We start from the raw sequence: 18,876 nt of genomic DNA, 5'->3' as shown, positions 1-18,876 counted from the left end.
ACCAGTTAGTCTTGAAAATTACTGTCACTGGCTAAGACCCCTTTTGAAAAAGATTTGGAAGACTTCTGGGTGTTGATCCAAGATGGCGGAGTAAAGAAAGCACTGAGCCAAGCTCTCCCAACATTCCCCTTCAAATAACTTTAAAATAACTCCTCAAATTGAATTCTAAAGTGACAGAGCCAACTAAAGGTCACAGTGAGACATTCTTCCATTACAAGACAACATAGAAGGTCAGAAGGAGAGATCTGTGACGTGAGGCTGGCCAAAGGCCATGTGGATAAAAACAGCAATGGTGGTGATGACAATAGCAGCAGTGGTTTCTCAAGCTGGAAACAGTAAGGAGGCCTGGTAGCTCGTCAGAAGGGATTAGGAGCTACAAACAAAGCCTCAAAGAAAAATGTGAATTGGACAGAAACCCAATAAGAATTCCCAGAAGACTTCAAAAAATGATTTCCAAAAACTACTGTCACTGCTTTCCCTAGTCCTTTCTGCATCCCAGATGCTGTATTTTCTTGTGTTCACTCTTTGATTGGATAACAAAGGCACTACCAGGAAAACCACTGTAAGACTGGAGGCTTCCACTGTAAGTAATGTAGTCACAGATGGCCCAGCAAGTTCAATTGAATCAATCAGTCAATTAAAAATGCAAAATAAATGTGACCAAGATTGTAATCAATGTGAGAGGAATAACGTACTGTAACCTTTAACTAAAAACAGGGAATGTCTTATGAAGAGCTGAAAGAATAAGATGCACCTCTAGGCAGTGGTATGCTTGTAATTGTTTTAACAACCAGCACTGAGGGTTGGAATGTGGAGAATATATGCAAGGTATCCTTTTAAGTTTAATTGACATAATTAATATTTTTTCTATCACTTTCTTAAGCTTAGACAACCCTTGTAACGATAAGCCAAACCCTTATTTGGAGTATTTGCTGATTTCTGAGTTATTAATGCTCACACTGAAAATTTAACAATTGGCTCTAATGAGCCAGTTCAAGCTGATTCTAGCAAGCCCCTCCCTCCAAGTCTATGTATAAGACAGCAAGCTAGTTCAAAAATATATATTATATTCTAGCAGCAGGCCAGTCTATTGGCAAAGGAGCTGTAGCAAAATCCCAGAGTCAGTAGCAGACTATAGCAGAGCTGGTAGCAGTGACCAGCCACAGAAGTAGTGGCCAGTAATAGAGAAAGTACCTAAAGATGAATGTGTAAAGATGGGCACCCAAGGCTGGCTGCAGCTTCATGGATTGTGACCCCTAATGACAAAGTAAAGTTTTAGCTATGGACCTTATGAAAGCACCGATTTTCAGAGACCAGCAGAGAGCTATACCTAGGGAAACTTCTTGAGAACTTTACAAACCTTTGCTACATCTTTTCTGTACATATCCCTCACTACTCTTTTACTCTAGTTTCAGCCCACTTTCCCAAAGGACTTTAAGTAGTATATCAGGGGAGAATGTACCCCTAGTTTGTGGGGAATGTTTTGTACCAATTATTGTTACTCTTCCTGCGTAGAAAATGTTGTTTGCTAAAAGCTAATTGAAGCTATGGGCTGATTATCAATGGAAAGCATATTGGTGGGGGCTTGTGAGCAGCATTATTAGCAGTTCTTCAGGGTTTCCCAAAGAGCAATGACTTGAGGAGTTAGCTGTTGACTGGACACTTGGGCTGCCAATGTGAGTGTAAATTGGGAGAGTAACCCCCGAAGAGTGGCTCTGTTATGAATTATAATCTCTAGCAAAAAAGCATAACTGTGTTTTCTTGTGTTCTCATTTTTCTTTCCCCCAGCATTCTATCCTGAAAATGTTGCTAATGACCCATTTATTCATTTATGCATCCCAGGGTAATGACAGAACCTGGACTTATTGGAGTTACATAAATTATTTTTTTCTGTGATACATATTCTGGGTCCCATACCCCAAACAGAGTACAAGTCTGAAATAAGAAGTTAAATGTCAACAGATAAGATTCTGTTGCGCATTTATGAACCCAAGCCAAATTTCTAGCATATAGCCAGATGCCCAAATGCCCTTCTGGCACCTACCAGTTCTGGTGTTCTCACACATTTTGTTAGAGTGGATTTGGTAGCAACAACAAAGAATTTTTAAACATATAACTATATAATCTTAGTAATTATATCTGTAACTTTTTTTCCCTTAGTAATTCCTGAACCCCTGGAAGCAGGAGAAGGAGGAGGGGCATTTTTAAACCCATTTCTTAATCTGGCAGCCAAAATATGTACAACTATGAAGTGAAAACATGTCGAAGTGAAAATTTGTGACCACATAAGTATCTTAGCAACACAGTTTACTCTGGAGGATGAGGCTGAATTCAAAGCGACTGATATGCCAAGCGAACAGATGCCACCTGAAACAAAGAATTTTTGGGATTAATGAACTACAGTTTTCATTTCCAAGGACTATTGACTCATTCTAGCCCAAAGTAATATGAAGGACTAAAGAACTAATATTGAAGGAATAGTGCAAACTGCCAAGAGACAATTGATGGAAGAACAAAAACCTTTAACAGTGAGGCCCTCTAAGAAAATAGAGCAAAGGAATCTTGTGCAGTCCGTCCATATTATTCTTAGATTTAACTTTTTTGATTTAACCTCTTAGATTTGAACTTTTTTCAGCTATGTGCAAAAATAAATTCATAGTGATATGTTTTTGAAACAAAATAAGTTTAAATTCTTCTAAAAGTTATTTACTGATAAGAAAAAACAAAATAAGTGATTTCAAAAGAAAGTATTATGAAAAATTTTTTTGTTACGTGGGATGTCTTTTAGCATCAGGAAGGGGAAGGGCTATAGGGGCTATAGAGGGGAATTTAAGTCCTGTGAAAGTAAAAATCAATTAATAAAACATGTATTTTAAAGTGTTATCATTAGTATTCTGCAAACATACACCTTGCTTTACAAAAACTTCTGTTGATATTATCAGATTTTATATATGATAGCAACTTCTATTTTAAGAATGCTTGTTAGTTTTCAAAATACTTTTACATATATTATCTTATTTGAGATCATAGATACTCATTAATTTTCCAGAGAGATCTAACAAATTAATATCTCAAATAACAAAAGATTAATGATTCACATTTTCATTCTCCTTTTAAAAGGAAAAAAAATTACTACAAGTTTCCCTCTGGTGCCATGGTTGCTTAATCTAGAGCAAGAATTCTTGGGTAAGAGATTTCAGGGGTTCTGTGAACTTGGATGGGGAAAAAATAAATCTTTATTTCAGCCAACCTCTAACTGAAATTTAGCATTTCTTTAAATTATTAATTTTTTGAAAGACTTGTTCTGAGAAAAAGTTCATAGGCTCCCCCAGATTGCCAAAGGGGTCCATGACCCAGATGCTGCTCCGTTACATTCAAACTGGAGGGATGGGGGAAGGCAGAGTACCAGGGAAAAGAGAATTGAGGGAGAGTTGGCCATGATACTTAAAAATACAGTTCTGTGTCTTTTCTACTTTCCTTCTGTAAACATTCTTCTCCTGCTTAGATCAGATAAAGTTTTAAAAGTTAATTAATTTTCTTAAATTTCTCATTCTTGGGAATACCAAATGATGTCAGACAGTTATGTGATAATCACATTTTTTTTTTTTTAGAAAAACCTGACTTTTGAAGTTAAGAAAAGCAGAATTAATTTAAATCATAATTTTATACCACTGATTGTGCTTTAAAGGGTTTTAGAACATTAAATTACCGCTGGTGGCGCGTGAGATTGCTGTTTACACAGTTGCTGTCTTTCATTACACCCTCTGTTATCAGTGCTATAGATCATGGTGAGTTCAGAGGTTTACAGTTCTGAAGTTGAGGGGGAAAATTCCAAGAGGGATTGAGGTGGTCCCACAAACAAGGCAATATGGAAAAGGAATCAGGGCTCCCTTCAGTCACCCCTGCCCCCAAACAAAAGTACTCCCTCTGTTTATCCTTGGGGAGGGGGTGGATAGAGGGAGAACACACACAAAGGGAGGTTTACTGCTTGCAACATTCCTCAAAGAAAGGTTTCATTTTTTGTTTGCAGGTCTTTTGCAAAATCTCACCATTTGAGATTATTTTGAGTCTTCCTGTGTTCCTGCTTAGATTTATACTTCATGCCAGCTTGAGCTAGTTCATTTTTAAAAACCCAGGAACCACTAAGTCCTAGCAGGCCGAGGATAAATGACTAGGCAACCAGGCAATTGCCCAGTATGTCAGTCTTAGCTGGACTGAATTCCTACCACCCCTTCCTTTTCTCTCTGCCACCTCAGGGGGTGGAGGCAAGCTCCATAGCAACCGCTTGTTCCAAAGAACCATAGAGATGGCTTCACAGACACTTGGGATTTGGTGAGGCCTTTTGAGGGGAAAGAGGGAGGTAGGGGGGTACTAATCAGGCAGGTACAAAGGATGAGAAAGGTTCATCTATTCCAGGTACTTCTCCACAATCTGGAGACCCTTTCTCATTCCACCTTAGAACAGAATGGGGGAGGAAACTGTCTTTTCAGGAGGAAAAAGGGAAAAAAATACCTTTTAGCTTCAGTTTTAACTGCTCTCCCAGCTCTCGCTTGAGTTTGATCCTAAAGGGAGGGAGAGATTCCCAGGCCCATTCTGAGGAAGAGAGGCCAATTCTAAGTCGTAAAAGTCCTGCAGTTTTCTGTAACCTCAAGAATGTGAATATCTCCCAGAGGGTGGCATAGGGAAGAAAATTCAGAGAAATTAAACTGGGGACCTTTCTATTTTAATAAGGAAGAATTAGAGTAGGTGAGTGGGCTTAGAGAGACAGGCAGAGAAAAATAGTCAGTATAAATGAATATATACTGAAAGGTTCATCAGTTTAACTAAAACTTTGATGAGGGGGTATATATATAGATGAAGGGCTATGGCAATGGGTCAGAGAATGGGTGAGGTTTATTGTGGGAAAGCTTTCTGTAGGAGTTAAGTTTTATTCTTCAGTTTAAAGAGAGAAAGAAGGATATAAGGAATAGAAAGAGGGGGGTTGTTCCATATGTAAGGGTTGGAGGCTTTGGTGTTGTGTTCTCCATCTGGCAACCAGAACCATCTTTGCCATCTTCCTTCATTATTTCAAACCAGTAGCAAGTACTGTCCATCGCTGTCTATTGGACCATGGACATAGTGCTAGCTGCAGGGTGGGAAAGAGGTGAATATCTATTCACCTTAATTCTGCTAGGAGTGAGTTAGGAAACAACTTTTGATAAGGGCAAGTATAGGGGTCCTCAGAGTACCGGAGGCATTTTTGTAACCTGTCCTGGGGTCTAAGAAAAGAACTTAAAAATGATTTATTAAGTATCTACTGTGTTCAAGGTGCTGTGCTACGTACTTTTCAAATATTATCTCATTTAATCCTCATGACAATCCTGAGAGATAAGTTCTATTAATATCTCCATATTGCAGTTAAAGAAGCTGAGGTAGACAGAAGTGAAGTGATGTGCCCAGGGTCACAGAGTCTCCAAATGTCTGATTCTAGACCCAGCACTCTCTTATCTACTACATTACCTCGCTGCCTCAGAAAATTTTGTAAACTCACCCAAAGGTCTCTGTTGTTTTTGCTATGCACCGTGGGTACAAATGGAAAAGCAGAGACAGTCCAGTAACTGCTCTCAATGAGTCCACCTTCTAATGGAGACAATATATGTAAGAGGGTTCAGTTGCAAGTCACACGGAAAGGTCCTGTGGTCCTTAGGGTGCAGCAGCTAAGTGGATGGGGATGCATCTTCTCTAAAGTCTTTTCCACTGATAAAACCATCTCCATTTTAGATGTTGAAGCTTTTGGCAGTTCCAAGGACTTAGAGGGGAGGAAGTACTAGAACTTTCTTTTCTGGGTCATCAATAACTGTTGTTGCTGAAGATGTAAGGGCTGAAGCACTTCCAGAAAGCAGTTGCCTGGTCTTATCTCCACCCACTGAGATAATGATCTTGGTGGCTGGAAGTAGGCAAGGCCACTGGTCTGGAGGGTCCCCTGTTAACTCTGAGGTTCTTGGGTTTACTTGCCTATTGGTGCCAGTTCTAAGAGTTGTAATGCTTGGCTGAGGTTGATACACAGTGGAGAAGTAAGTGGCAGGTATTGATTTTATTTTGGGTGTACTTTCCTACCTACAGCCTCATGTAACTGGACACTGAAGGCCCTTTGAGGCAAATTGAGGACTTTTCAAATTACCTGTCTTAATCAAAGTTTCCCATCCCTTACTCCTAAATGAAGTAGATTGCACAAAGTCTAAGAGAAGCCTCAAGACAGCTCTAGAAGCCAGTAAAGTGATAAAGCTGCTGATCACTACTGACAACCCTGCCACCATGCCAAGAGCTCTTGTCGCCATTATTACGTGCATTAAGACCAACTTAGAGTCAGGAGTTGGAGAGAGAAAATTGGATCAAATAATCAGAACTTAGAATTGGAAAGAATTTTAGATATCAATAAATATACTTGTTCCCCACCTTGTTTTACCAATTAAAAAATTAAAGTGACTTGCCTAAAGTCCCCATAACTAAGAAGGGCTGGAACCTAGCTTTGAACCCAGATCTTACACCAAGTCCTAAACCCTTCCTATTACACTGGGCTGCCTCCAAAATGTTTGTGGCGGTACTTACAAAAAGAGACAGAAATCTAGTTGTGGAATTGAGAATCCAGGCTGGAACCTCACTAGGGGTGAGAAAATTCAAGGAAGAGAGTTGCGAAAGCCGAGGTCAGAAGTCAGAAGGGCACTAATGGACAAAAGTTATTACCTCGACTTTTATTAAATAAGAATAATGATAATTGGTATATATGTAGCATTTAAGGCTTGTAAAGCAACTTGGGGCCATTGTCTCATTTTAGTCTCACAACAATACAGGGTAGATATTATGGGAGGTTGTTATCTCCATTTTGTTGTGAGAAAGCTGGTTAATAGAGGTAGAATGAAGTATCCACAGTCAGATTGCTTGTAGTATTACAGGTGGAATTTAAACCTAGGTTTCTACTAAATCCAAATCCAATCCTTCCTTCCTTCCTTTCTTTCTTGTGTTTTTTCTTTCTTCCTTCCTCTTTTCCCTTGTCTTTCTCTTTTTTCTTTCTCTTTCCTTTTCTTTCTTCCTCCTGCTTTTCTCCTTCCTTCCCTCCCCTTTCCTTCTTCTGTCCTTTTACTCTCTTTCTTTCTCTCTCTCCTTTCTTCCTTCTTTCCCTCTTTCCTTCCTTCCTTCCTTTGTTCCTTCCTTCCTTCCTTTTTTTTCCATCTGTCTCAGTGTGGGCTAGTGCACAATTGAGAGCACATTGAGTCTGGAAGGTCAACATGAAGGCCAACTTGAACTAAGGGTCAACTTTTGAAGTATAAAAGAGTTAGTTTTAGAACAAATAAAAGGATATTCTATTTCACACAGCAGGTACAGAGAGCAATCACCAATACATTGTATATGAAATTAAGCCTGTATTCTAAAAGACTTAGATTCATAACAAACTATGAAGGTTGGGGGAGAGGAAATCAGAGCAGAGGGAAGTATTGGATTTGTACTGTATAATTTGTAGATTTGTATTTGGCTTTTGCAGAAAAGAAAGTACTAATTGACTGCCTGTGGGAAATGAAGGAGAGATAGCCTGGGGTTTTGCCCTGCTTTCTGCTTCACAGGTTGTCAAGGTACATGAAGACAGAAGTTAGACATAATAGAGATTGAAGTGTGGACAAGACACGCCTAGAAAGGACCTGAAGGCAGATGGAGGGAGGGAGATCTGAGGGAAGCTTAGAAGTCAAACTACAGTGATAGGGGTGGAAAAACTATTTTTGGGAGAAGTCTCACTTTTAGCAGGGAAACTCAACTAAATTTTTTTAATAATGTGATAAATTTAAACAAACCAAAGGAACATCATAGGGTTTTGTTTTGTGATTATTAGACTTAAAATAGTCACAGTTAAAGAGAAATGGGAGAGAAAATTGCATCAATAATAAAAGTCAGAGTATCCACTATTATGCATACTTTTTAAATGCTTTATTTTTGGTGTGTAATGAACCATTCCCAGACCCTGCAAACAAAATCTCTATCAATAGTTGCAGACTATTCCACTAGAGATGATATGTATCCTAATTATATAATTATTCACTACACTGGCCATTCCTGTAGTCTCCGTTATAAACATAAGACTTTGTTAACTGTTTACCCAAGAGACCAGAATGCTCCATCCTGTAAATTATGTCTGTCTGTCTGATGGGTTATAATGGAAAGCTTAATTACCTGTTTCCAAAGACAGCTTAATGACTTTCTCAAGGGACTACTCTTTCAATTCATTGGTTTTTGAAGGGAGTTTTGTTGATTCATTTTTATTTAGGCGACAAAGGAATTTACTGCAGGAAAAAAAAAAGTTCTGCCCTGTAGTGGGTGAATGCTGGGTCTCCAGGCTAAAAGGAGAAGCCTGTGTGCTTGCATCCTGGCCCAGGATTTGACCTGCTCTGATGCTGTTCAAATTATGGTGTAGGTTTTCGAGCTCTAAGGCTATTCCTTCATCCATGCAAAGTATGCTATTTTTATTTCCTTTGCTTCTGTTACAAGAGCCAGGTGTCATTCTTAACGCTGCATTTCTGGATGATAATTTTCTGCATTGAAAACGCGTGTCTTCCCGTTGCCTTGGGGTTTTGTCACACTTGTGCTTTTTTGTTCGTCTCCTCTTCATCCTTGTCTTTTAGGCTTGGGTGTTCCTTTAGGGAAGGTGGCCTATTTGGGGGAATGTTAATGTGAATCGGAATCTTCTTTTTTCAATGACTTGGCAGGGGACTACATAGCGCATTTGGAGTCTGGTTATGTGGATCTGAGTCATAATGCTGCAACCAGCTGAATATCATGCCAGCATTGTTATCTTAGGCCAGTAGTTTCATCACTCTGGGCCTCAGTTTCCTTTTCTGTCACATAAGAAGGTTGAACTCACATAAGTTTACCTTCATTTTAACCAAACATTCTTTAATTCTAGGAAGTCGGTCATCAGATTCCTTATAAAGTGGGATAGAATAATAATATTAAGCCAGTTACATAATTAACGTGCAGATTTATAATACAAATACCATAGACTCATTGGGCTGGAAGAGGCTTTCTGTAGTTTAGACTGCTCCTAAGCCTTTGGGAACAGATAGATAACAACAAAGAGAAAGCATCTGGCATCTCTTATTTTGCTTGTTTTCTCTCCCATGAATGATCTTGAAGCTAACCAATTCAGAACCAAAAAAAAAGGTTTGAAGGAATTGAAAATGATGGTAAATGAAGAAATGGTAAGAGATAAACTAGCTACATTGAAAATATTCACATAGCCAAGTCAAGATAAACAGTATCCCAGACTGGAAAAAAATTGTAGTTCTGATTGCTAAGATCACTATGAAGAATTGTGAAAAATATGGGAGATGTCACCAGACTAAGGATGGATAAACATTATAACAATATTTGAAAATGGGAAGAAGGCAGATTATGTAAACTATTACCTAGCAAGCCTGAGTTTGATTCCTAACAAAGGAATAGTTTATAAGCATTTAGAAAGGGAAGCAGTAATCATCAGAGAGGATTTTTTTAAGCCATGATCTCCAGTTCCTTCACCATCTTGGTGCTACATGTTATCAGTACCTTTCCTAAAACCAGAATCAAATGCAGCCATTGTCAAGATTTATCTGTGATATGGAGCAAAGATATTACAAATAAGTATTAAAAAGAAGAGATACAATTGATAGATAATTATTCCCTAAAATAGACAAAAGTACAGGCAATATAAACAAATGATATAGACCTAAATGGAGAATTAATAATGACATCTGGAATGATGAGTGAGTCAAAAAACAGATAGTATTCCCAGCTATATGGAAGAGAATGATAATGATATAAAAAGTTCTAGTATGCAACTGCAGCAGTCTTCAAAGAAAAAAAACCCACCAATATCTCTGGCAAGGAACAAGGGATATTTAGCCTGGAGACATAGAGGAGTTCTGAGAGTTGTCTTTAGCTATTTGGAGAGTTGTTTTGTGGAGGAGGAATTAGATTTATTGCATTTGTCTCTAGTGGGGAAAAGAAAGAACAAAGGGTAGAAGTTGCAGAGAAAAAGATTTTAGCTCAGTATAAGGAAAATACTTAGAATTACTCAAAAGTAAAAGGGTCTGCCTCTAGAGAAATGAATTCTACCATTAAAGATCTTCCAGCAGAAACTGAATGTCTACCTTTTAGGATACACATATATATGTATATGTATATGTACAAATACATGCACACATCTGTACATCTACATATGTACTATGGACACACACATGTGCAACCAATACATCTATGCACACATGTACATGCACATACGGGACTTTTATTTCAAATTGTCTGTGTTTGAAAAACTGCATTGGAAATTATTGAATCCTTTTCTAGTCTCCTGTATTAAAAAACTGAAATTTTGTTTTATATGGATAACCCTCCACCAAGGCAAATCACAACCATAAAGAAATAGACTTGGAATCAGGAAGACTTAAATTCAAATATACTGACTCAAAAACTTTCTGTTTATGTGACTCTGAGCAACTCACTCACTCTCTGTCAGCCTCAATTTTCTCAGCTTTAAAGTGACAACCTACCTCCCAGGGTTGTTTTGAAGATGAAATGAGACAATGTTTGTAAAAGCACTTTACAAACTTTAGAGTGCTATAGAAATGCTAGCTATTATTATTACTGCTACTACTTCTACAAAAAATGGTGGTAAACTAGTGTCATAAATTTTAATCATGTAAATAAAAGAAGAAATAGTTACTATAGGTCTCCAGCTTTCACAAAGTTTGTTTCACTCTTTCAAATCTCAAAATGCCTACCTTGATTATATCTAAATAGGCTCTACAAAAGTAATTTATTCTAAAATCTAATTATTTTCCCCACAAAGACCAAGAAGCTACCTAGTATTACCTTGTATGGGAAAATGCATAGAACCAAGGCAAGAGGACACTTGGCACAAAACAAGACTTTTCCTAAAGCTTCCAAAGTTAAAGGGAAGGGGGAATTGGGAGGGGAGGGTGGCGATGAGGCAAGTAAATTCTTTCTGTGAGCATGATTACACAACAGACCTCATTTTGATTCTGGGAGATGGTGAGGTTGGGTTCTTCCCCTGTGAATTCTTCAAAATTCCATTGCCCATAAGCCTTTGTAACAATTCATAGCTATTCCAAGATTTCTGAATTCCCAGGCCAATGGGGAGAGCAGACTGTTTCTCTGCCCTCTGTGTGTCACATTGAAATCTCCCTCCTAACAGATACCCACAAGAGCTGCCCCTTGGAGTTGTTCCCAAATAGCATCTCTCTGGCTTCTTTGGAAGGTTGCAGTTCTCTAGATCATGCCCTTCTGCAACGTGGCCTGCAGTTTATCATATCATTTACTGCCCTGGGCCATGTGAGACCTACTTCTGTAAGGTTTTGTTCGTTTGACATGTATTTATTGAGCACCTACCACATCAGGGCATCCTGGGGAAGCAGGCTCCTGATTAAGGCACAGTCCTTGACCTTAAAATACTCCCAATCTTGTAGCTTCAGAAAGTAGAAATAATAATTATTATTGATATTGTTACATTTATAGACCATTGTAAACATCACAGAGCACAGATTTTAGAGCTAAAAGGAGTCTTAGAGGTCATGTAGTCCTACCTCCTTCCTTTACAGGTAAAGAAATTGAGGCCCAGAGCCTTAAGGGACCTCCTTGCCCGAGGTCACATGAGTAAGTAGTGGCTCTACTCTCCTCCCAACAACCCAGAAGAGTTCTTAGGTGCCAGAGTTACTGTTCAAATTTTACAGTAAAGAAAATTTTGCCCAGAGAAGGTGAACAACTGATTCACGGCTACCTAGCTGGTCAGTGACAGAAGCCAGGCCTGCTGACTCCAAACTCCAGTACAGTTATTGCTTCCTCATCACCAGAGTTAGGGGCACAGCACCCCATCCCTTTGTGATCTGGAAAATCCACATAAAATTTTTTGGCCCTCCCTTCTTACCAGAGAATAAGTCTGAATTATCATGGTATTGAAAGATAAAATATGTTGATGTTATACAATATTATACATATATTTTATGCATTTCTGAGTTTCTAATTTTTATCTGTGTCATCTGCACGTGCCTTAGCACGTCATCTATAGCTTCTGCAAAGCTCCCCAGAAATTTCCATTTAATTTCCTACGTGGACCCATGATATATCAAAACCATGATGGGGAAAGTAGCCATGTGGAAAAGATAACTCACCTTTTTATCCAACAATAGCAGGCATTAAGAAGGTATTAAGTCAACTGACCTATGGAATGGGCCTTTGTGAACATTAAACCTGTATGCAGCAATATCAGTTAGGATTATTGTAAATGCCATAAGGAGAATGAATAATTGTTCAGAACTTCGGTATCACTTTCAAAAGGAAGGCTCAGGACAGGTTTCATGGAGGTTGTTGTGGTGGTGGTTCAGTCATGTCCAACTCTTTGTGACCCTATTTGGGGTTTTCTTGGCAAACCTGGAGTGGTTTGCCATTTTCTTTTCCAGCTCATTTTACAGATAAGGAAACTGAGGCAAACGAGGTTAAGTGACTGGCCTAAGGTCACACAGGAAGCAATATCTGAGGCCAGATTTGAACTTAGGTCCAGGCCATGTGCTTTATCCACCTACCTTCATGGAGGAGGTGTTAAGTAGTTCCTTAAAATGTGGGCTTCCCCTTTCTATGAACACTAAACCTGATATATTTGAAAGGTTTTAGCCATGCTTTCCTATGGTGTTCTTCTTTCAGAAAAAGCAAGGGAAGGGGGAAGGGTGTTGTCTACTGGGAGCAAGAACCTTAAAGAGAAACCAGGGAAGGAAAAAAACACTGTCCTTGGGCACTTGGAAGCTGCTATTTTTTTTCACTGAAGTTGGCAGGATGGGGCCCCAAGGCTGCTATTGATGCTTGTCCTGAGTGCTGGAGCCAAAACTCTCTGCTAAAAGTAAAGCAGAAACATAACTGTGCAGTGTAACGCATGCCAGAAACCTAGAACAAAGCCCAGAGGACAGACTTGAGCCAGGTGACAATATCTGACTACAAATGATTTAGGATTATAATTCTGGAGTTAGAAGAGACTGCAGAAGCCATCCAGTATAACCTTCTTATCTACTGAGGGATAGAGGGGTGAAGTCACTTGTCGCAGGTTCCAGTGATGATAAGCATCAGAGGTAGAATTTGAACTCGGGTCTTTCTATCATCATCTAGTTCTTACCTTTGTGGGGTTGTTCAGTCATTTTTCAGTCATGTCCTACTCTTCATGACCTCATTTGGGATTTTCTTGTCAAAGATAGTGGAGTAGTTTTTACCATTCCCTTCTCCAGCTCATTTTGGAGATGAGAAAGCTGAGGCAGACAGGGTTAAGTGATTTGCCTGGTCACACAGCTGGTGTCTGAGACCAGATTTGAACTCAGGAAAATGAGTCTTTCTAACTCCAGGCCTGGTAGTCTGGGCACTGTGCCCCTAGCTGCCAGCTGTTACCTTCTATTCCTTTAATTTTAGGTTCACCCAAGAGGCCAGCCTGAGTAACTGGGATTTCTTAGTCGATAAGAAAAATTTTAATTAAATTTAATTCAATTCAGTACCAACTACATTCATGATTCTGTGATAAGTACACCAAGATGAAAAACAACACAGTTCACACCCACAGGGAGCTCACAGTCCAGTAGAAAAGTTAGCATGCAAACATAAATAATCATAGTACAAATTAGACTATACTAAGTGCATAGTAGAGATCAACCAGAGCAGCAGAGACGCACATCCTGCCCCATTATTTCAGGAAGACTCCAGCCATGCTTCATTTCACTCCTTACTCCTGCCATCTTTATCCCCAACCTACCCTACTGCCCGACCCCTTGTGACCAGCGTACACTTTCCTTATTCCTTGATTCAAGGGACCAGTCTCTGGGGAGGGGAAGATATGTATTTCAAAAGAGAGGTGATATGAAAGCAAGACATTTCACTGGAAATTTTAAAAGTCAGATTGGGAGGATAATCTTATTCAGCTTGCTAAAATGTCACCTGGATTTGAGTCTGCCACTCCTATTCACAAGACTAAGTCACCAATCATTGGTATGAATATAGCCAGGATAGTCTAAGGATAAAATCTGGGACTGGGATTTTATTGTTTTGGGGAATTCCTGGGCAAAGAAACTCCTTCCATGAATGCAGCTTCCCATGTTTCTCTGCACTTTAAGTCTTTAGCAAGTTTCCTGTAATACTTAGGAGAGAAAGGCCAAGATGAGTTAGAGAAAGAACTGAAACATAGGTCTTCTTGGCTTTGAAATCAGCCTTTTATTGACTGTGCCACCAAGGAAAAACTTGCTGTATCTCAGTTTTCTCAGACTGAAAACAACCCGTGGACCAATCACAGAACTGTTGCACTGATCCAGTTGATGTTTAAGCACAATGCCAGGTATATTTTAGGCCCTCAATAAATGCTTATTGAATAAATAAATCAATGGAGCAAATCACTAAAAAGGAAAGAAAACCGTTAAGACCAAAGTGATATACATGTTCTTCTGTAGTGGCAGTTCAATTTAAGTCTGTAAACCAGTGGTAAGATTAATCAGAATGTTGTCATTTTCATACTCATGAATAATTTTCATACCAATGGGACAAAATGTTGAAAAGCTTTGAATTCTTTCCCCCTCAATCCTCCATGCTCCATTTATCTTCACTAGTGGTAGGTTGAATTCTTTCTGTTAGAGTTTAAATAAACTTTGTTTCAGGCCCGAATACTAACCTGACAGGTTATGGAAGGGAGAGGGAATGCATATGTGGTGCTGGGCTCACTGGTGGTGGGCAGTTAGGTGATGGGATGCCCTCTGATTTTCTGTTGGACAATTTTGTTTTTACTTGTATTTCATTGAATTATTGATTTAGTGCTGAAAGGGACCTTTGTGGTTTGTTTTCACAGTCATGCCCAACTCTTTATGGTCCCGTTTGGGGTTTTCTTGGCAGAGATATAGGAATAGTTTGCCATTTTCTTCTCCAGCTCATTTTACAGATGAGGAAACTGAGGCAAACAGAATTAAGTGACTTGCCTAGGGTCACATAACTAATAAGTATCTCAGGCCAGATTTGATCTCATGAACGTGAGCCTTCCTGACTCTATGTCCAGCACTCTAGCCACTGTGCCACCTAGATGCCCAGAAAGGAACCTCATAAATTGTGTACAACCTCTTCATTTTATAGATGAGGAAACTGAGGCCTAGAGATTACAAACAACTTGCCCACGGCCACTCAGCTAGCAGGTCTCTGAAGTGGGGTTTGAAGTCAAATCTCCCTGATTCCAGGTCTACTGTTCTAGACTCTAGAAACCATTATGTTTCTTCCTTATTCTCTTCATACAGGGTATCACAAAGTCTTACTTCAGCTGTAGGTTTATAAAGCTTAAAATTGAAGTAAAAATTTTGAGACACCTCATATTTATTCTGTATAGACTTAGATGTGTTCTTTTTTGTCTCTTCCCCGTAAGCTACTTGAGGAAAGGGACTATTCATTTATTTTCTTTGTATCATTCCAACACTTAGCACACACAGTAAGGGCAGTTAGGTTTCACAGGGAATAGGACATTGTGCCTGGAGTCAGGAAGACCTGAGTTCAAATCCACCCTCAGACACTGTCTAGCTGTGTGACACTGGATAAGTCACTTAACCCCGTGCCTCAGTTTCCTTGTCTGTAAAATGAGCTGGAGAAGGAAATTTCAAATTGCTCCAGTATCTTTGTAAAAAAAAACAAAAACCCCAAAAGGTGTCATGAATAGTTAAAAATGACTAAAAAATAGTGTAAGTATATCTAGTTCTTCTCTATATACTTATATGGTCTTCCTTATGCTCTTCTCTATTAGGTAGGCTCCTCATGAGTAGAGATTGTGTCCCTTAAATCTAGCACAATGCCTAGCACATCATAGGCACTTCATAAATGTTGCTTGACAGATTACCTTCTGTAGTTGATGCCACATCGATTTCCAGAGAAGTTCAGCAGTAATAAAAGGAGAAAGTGAAGGTCCATTTGTCCCTCTCCTGTTGCTGATACCTGGTATGAATGAGCATGCATCCTGGGGACAAGAATGGGATCCAATAAAAAATAGATGACCCTAAGCAATGAAACTTTGCTTTCTAGTTTTATTGGTGAATGGCTGAACATGGCCTCTGGACTGAAATTCGAGATGCTCTCATCTTAGAATGGCCACTTTAGGAGTATATTTGATGTTAGTTGTCCAGCTCATTGGGATTCATGGGCAGACGGGCTTGCTTCTACATTTAAACAAGGTTAAGGATCTAGAACTGATTCCTACTATACGCCTGCTGTCTATAGGACACCAACACATGCCATAATAAGATCCTTCCTTACTTCTTCTTCACCAGTAATTAAGACCATGGAAGAACTTAAGGACTTAGTGAAATCCGACTCCTCAATATTTTTCTTCCTCCACCCCAAACTGTCAGTCTATGAACAAAGATTTAAATTTCTTGTTCAGAATCAACAAGATAATTGCTACTTATATTACCAAGATGTAATTCTGTCTCAGTACTTAAACTTTGGGGGTTTCTTCAATGGCCAGAGTGCCCCACTGCTGCCCTTACAAAGTAGAGACGGACAAAGCACAGAAAACCTCCACCCCATTGGGTAAGGAAACTCTCTGTGCTGAACTTTTGGGAGGATGTGAGTGAAAGTTACACAAGATGGGCGAGAATGGATGGTTTGTGATCTGCATCATTGGAAGGAACTCCTGAATCAGTGAAATCACAGATCCCTTTGGTATGGAAGTATTTGAGTATGTTACAGCATTACAGTAATGCATAGCCTTCAAAACTTCTCAATAGCATGCCTCTCCATTGAAATCAATCTATAATCTCTCAAGACAGTGAGATTCCATCCCTGCAGACCATAGAAATTAATGGAGCAGCTTCCAACATCAGTACTATGTGCAGTATACATCTAGGTGGAAAGGTAGATCAGCTCTGGGCCTGAAGTCAGGAAAAGCTAAGTTCAAATTCCATCCCAGACACTACTTTTCCCACCTGGACTTTATCATTATCTCCAGATATTCATTTTCCTGGAAGATGATATCAACTCTGAAACTCATATCTCCTTAGATATGACTTAGGATTCCCTGTCCCCAAAGTGCCTCCTTCTCTCTGATTGGAGAGAGTAGAAGAGGGTGGACATTTCAGAGCTTCTCCCAGATCTAGCATTCAAGGAGAGGGATCAGGGAAGACCCCTTCTCATTTCCTATCCAACTGCAGGATTTCATCATGCCCCCACCTCTTATCTTCTCCTCCCTTTTCAGCTTCTTTGTATGTCTTGTTTCCCCTATGAGACTATGAGCTTCTTGAAAGCAGGTACTGCCTTTTGCCTTCTACTGTATCCCCAGCACTTATCACAGAGCCTGACACATAGTAAGTGCTTAATAAATATTTCTTGACTAACTTAACCTCTGTTTCCTCATCTGTAAAATGGGGATAACAATAACACATACCTCAGAATTACTGTGAGAATCAAATGAGGGTATTATTTGTAAAGGGCTTATCACAGAAATGCTAATACCTTCTACTCCTAGTATTATCATTATTAAGTAGAGAAATCTTGACAATAGGGTCCTCAAAATACAGGGAATAGCTACTCCCAGGTGTCTGCCAATCAGTTCAGCGAAAATGACTCTGAGTCAAGTTTGACACCCAGCAGGTGATGTTAACACTTATCAGGCAGGTGAAAGGATGATAAGTGCTTGTTGTGATCAAGAAACACCTTGAGAGAATAGACCATCCCAAATCCATCTGAATGAAGCCAGGGACAGTCAGAGCTGTTCACATCACCTGGCATTAGGCAGTCTTGATTATTTGAGTGACATAAATGCCCTGGAGCTGTCATATTGGAAAGATCAATGGTATGATGCCTCCAGATGGATCCTGGAGTCAGTGTAACCTTCCTCCTAAATGGCTGGAAATGTATCAGTAATTGGTGACAGTGCCTTTAACAGGACTTTCTTGTAAAACCTGTCACCAGAGTTGGAAGAACCACCATGCATCCTACAGATTATGAGGATCTACCAATTAATAGCACTAGAAACTGTGTTGTCAGTCTTTAGTAGACTCAAAGCTTCTACTCATTACTGTCGGTGGCAGTGGAGTAGGGCAAGAAAAAACTCTTAGAAAGGAAGTGGCTTATGCTAATAGGTAGCTACATCCCCAGCACAGATGATCATTCAAATAGCCCAAGTGTAAGAAAATTGTAAAATGTTAAATGAATAAATGAAAGAAAAAAAGCATTTATTAAGCATTCGGCCAAGTGCTGGGAGTACAGACAGAAAAATTGATAGTTCTTGCCCTCAGGGAGTTTACATTCTAATTGGAAGATATTATAATAAAAGAAGGTCTCCCACTGCTGGGGCCATCTCCAGTCATTCTGATCTATATCTTATCGCCAGACCTGAATGTCTCTGAAGGAGAGAGTAAGGCTGGTAGCTTTGCACAGCCCTGCCTCACTTAAATCCAACTCATTTGCAAGTCATGACATCACCTTCCTGATGTCATTGGTTCTCTCCGAGAACAAACAAACTACAGCAATTAAGTATATAAAATTAAAATGCATAGTATTAAATATTTCAATTAAATATTACATTAAATCTAAATTAAAACTAAGTTAACATATCAGTTAAATACTATAAATAAATGCAATCTAAATTAAGCACAATAAAAGGACAATATAGGACAGAGAGAAAAACCTTCAAGTCCTAAGGCTTCAAGGAGGGCCCAAGATAGGCAAGACCTAAAGGTTCCTTTGGGGCAGGTAAGTGGCACAGTGCCTGAAGTGAGAAAGACCCATCTTCCTGAGTTTAAATCTGGCCTCAGACTCTTACTAGCTATATGACCCTGGTCAAGTCATTTACCCCTGTTTGCC

At 39.3% G+C, this 18,876-nt stretch overlaps 1 protein-coding gene across 2 annotated transcripts in view; it reads left to right on the top strand.

Moving 5' to 3' along the window:
- The window catches only part of CHN1 (chimerin 1), a 276,900-nt gene that overhangs the window by 197,693 nt on the left and 60,331 nt on the right, over positions 1-18,876 (top strand). Inside the window, exon 1 of one of the 2 annotated variants that reach the window (XM_072612380.1) lies at positions 4,018-4,332. The exons of the other annotated variant lie outside the window; for it this stretch is intronic. The gene's annotated coding sequence lies outside the window, so the exon portion shown is untranslated. Of the gene's footprint in view, positions 1-4,017; positions 4,333-18,876 lie in introns of those variants that run through there. 2 annotated transcript variants of the gene reach the window in all.

The sequence above is a fragment of the Notamacropus eugenii genome, chromosome 5 (genome assembly GCF_028372415.1).
Source record: "Notamacropus eugenii isolate mMacEug1 chromosome 5, mMacEug1.pri_v2, whole genome shotgun sequence".
NCBI lineage: Eukaryota > Metazoa > Chordata > Mammalia > Diprotodontia > Macropodidae > Notamacropus > Notamacropus eugenii.
The sequence above is the reverse complement of the archived record's forward strand: the minus strand, read 5'-3'. Positions and strand labels throughout refer to the sequence as shown.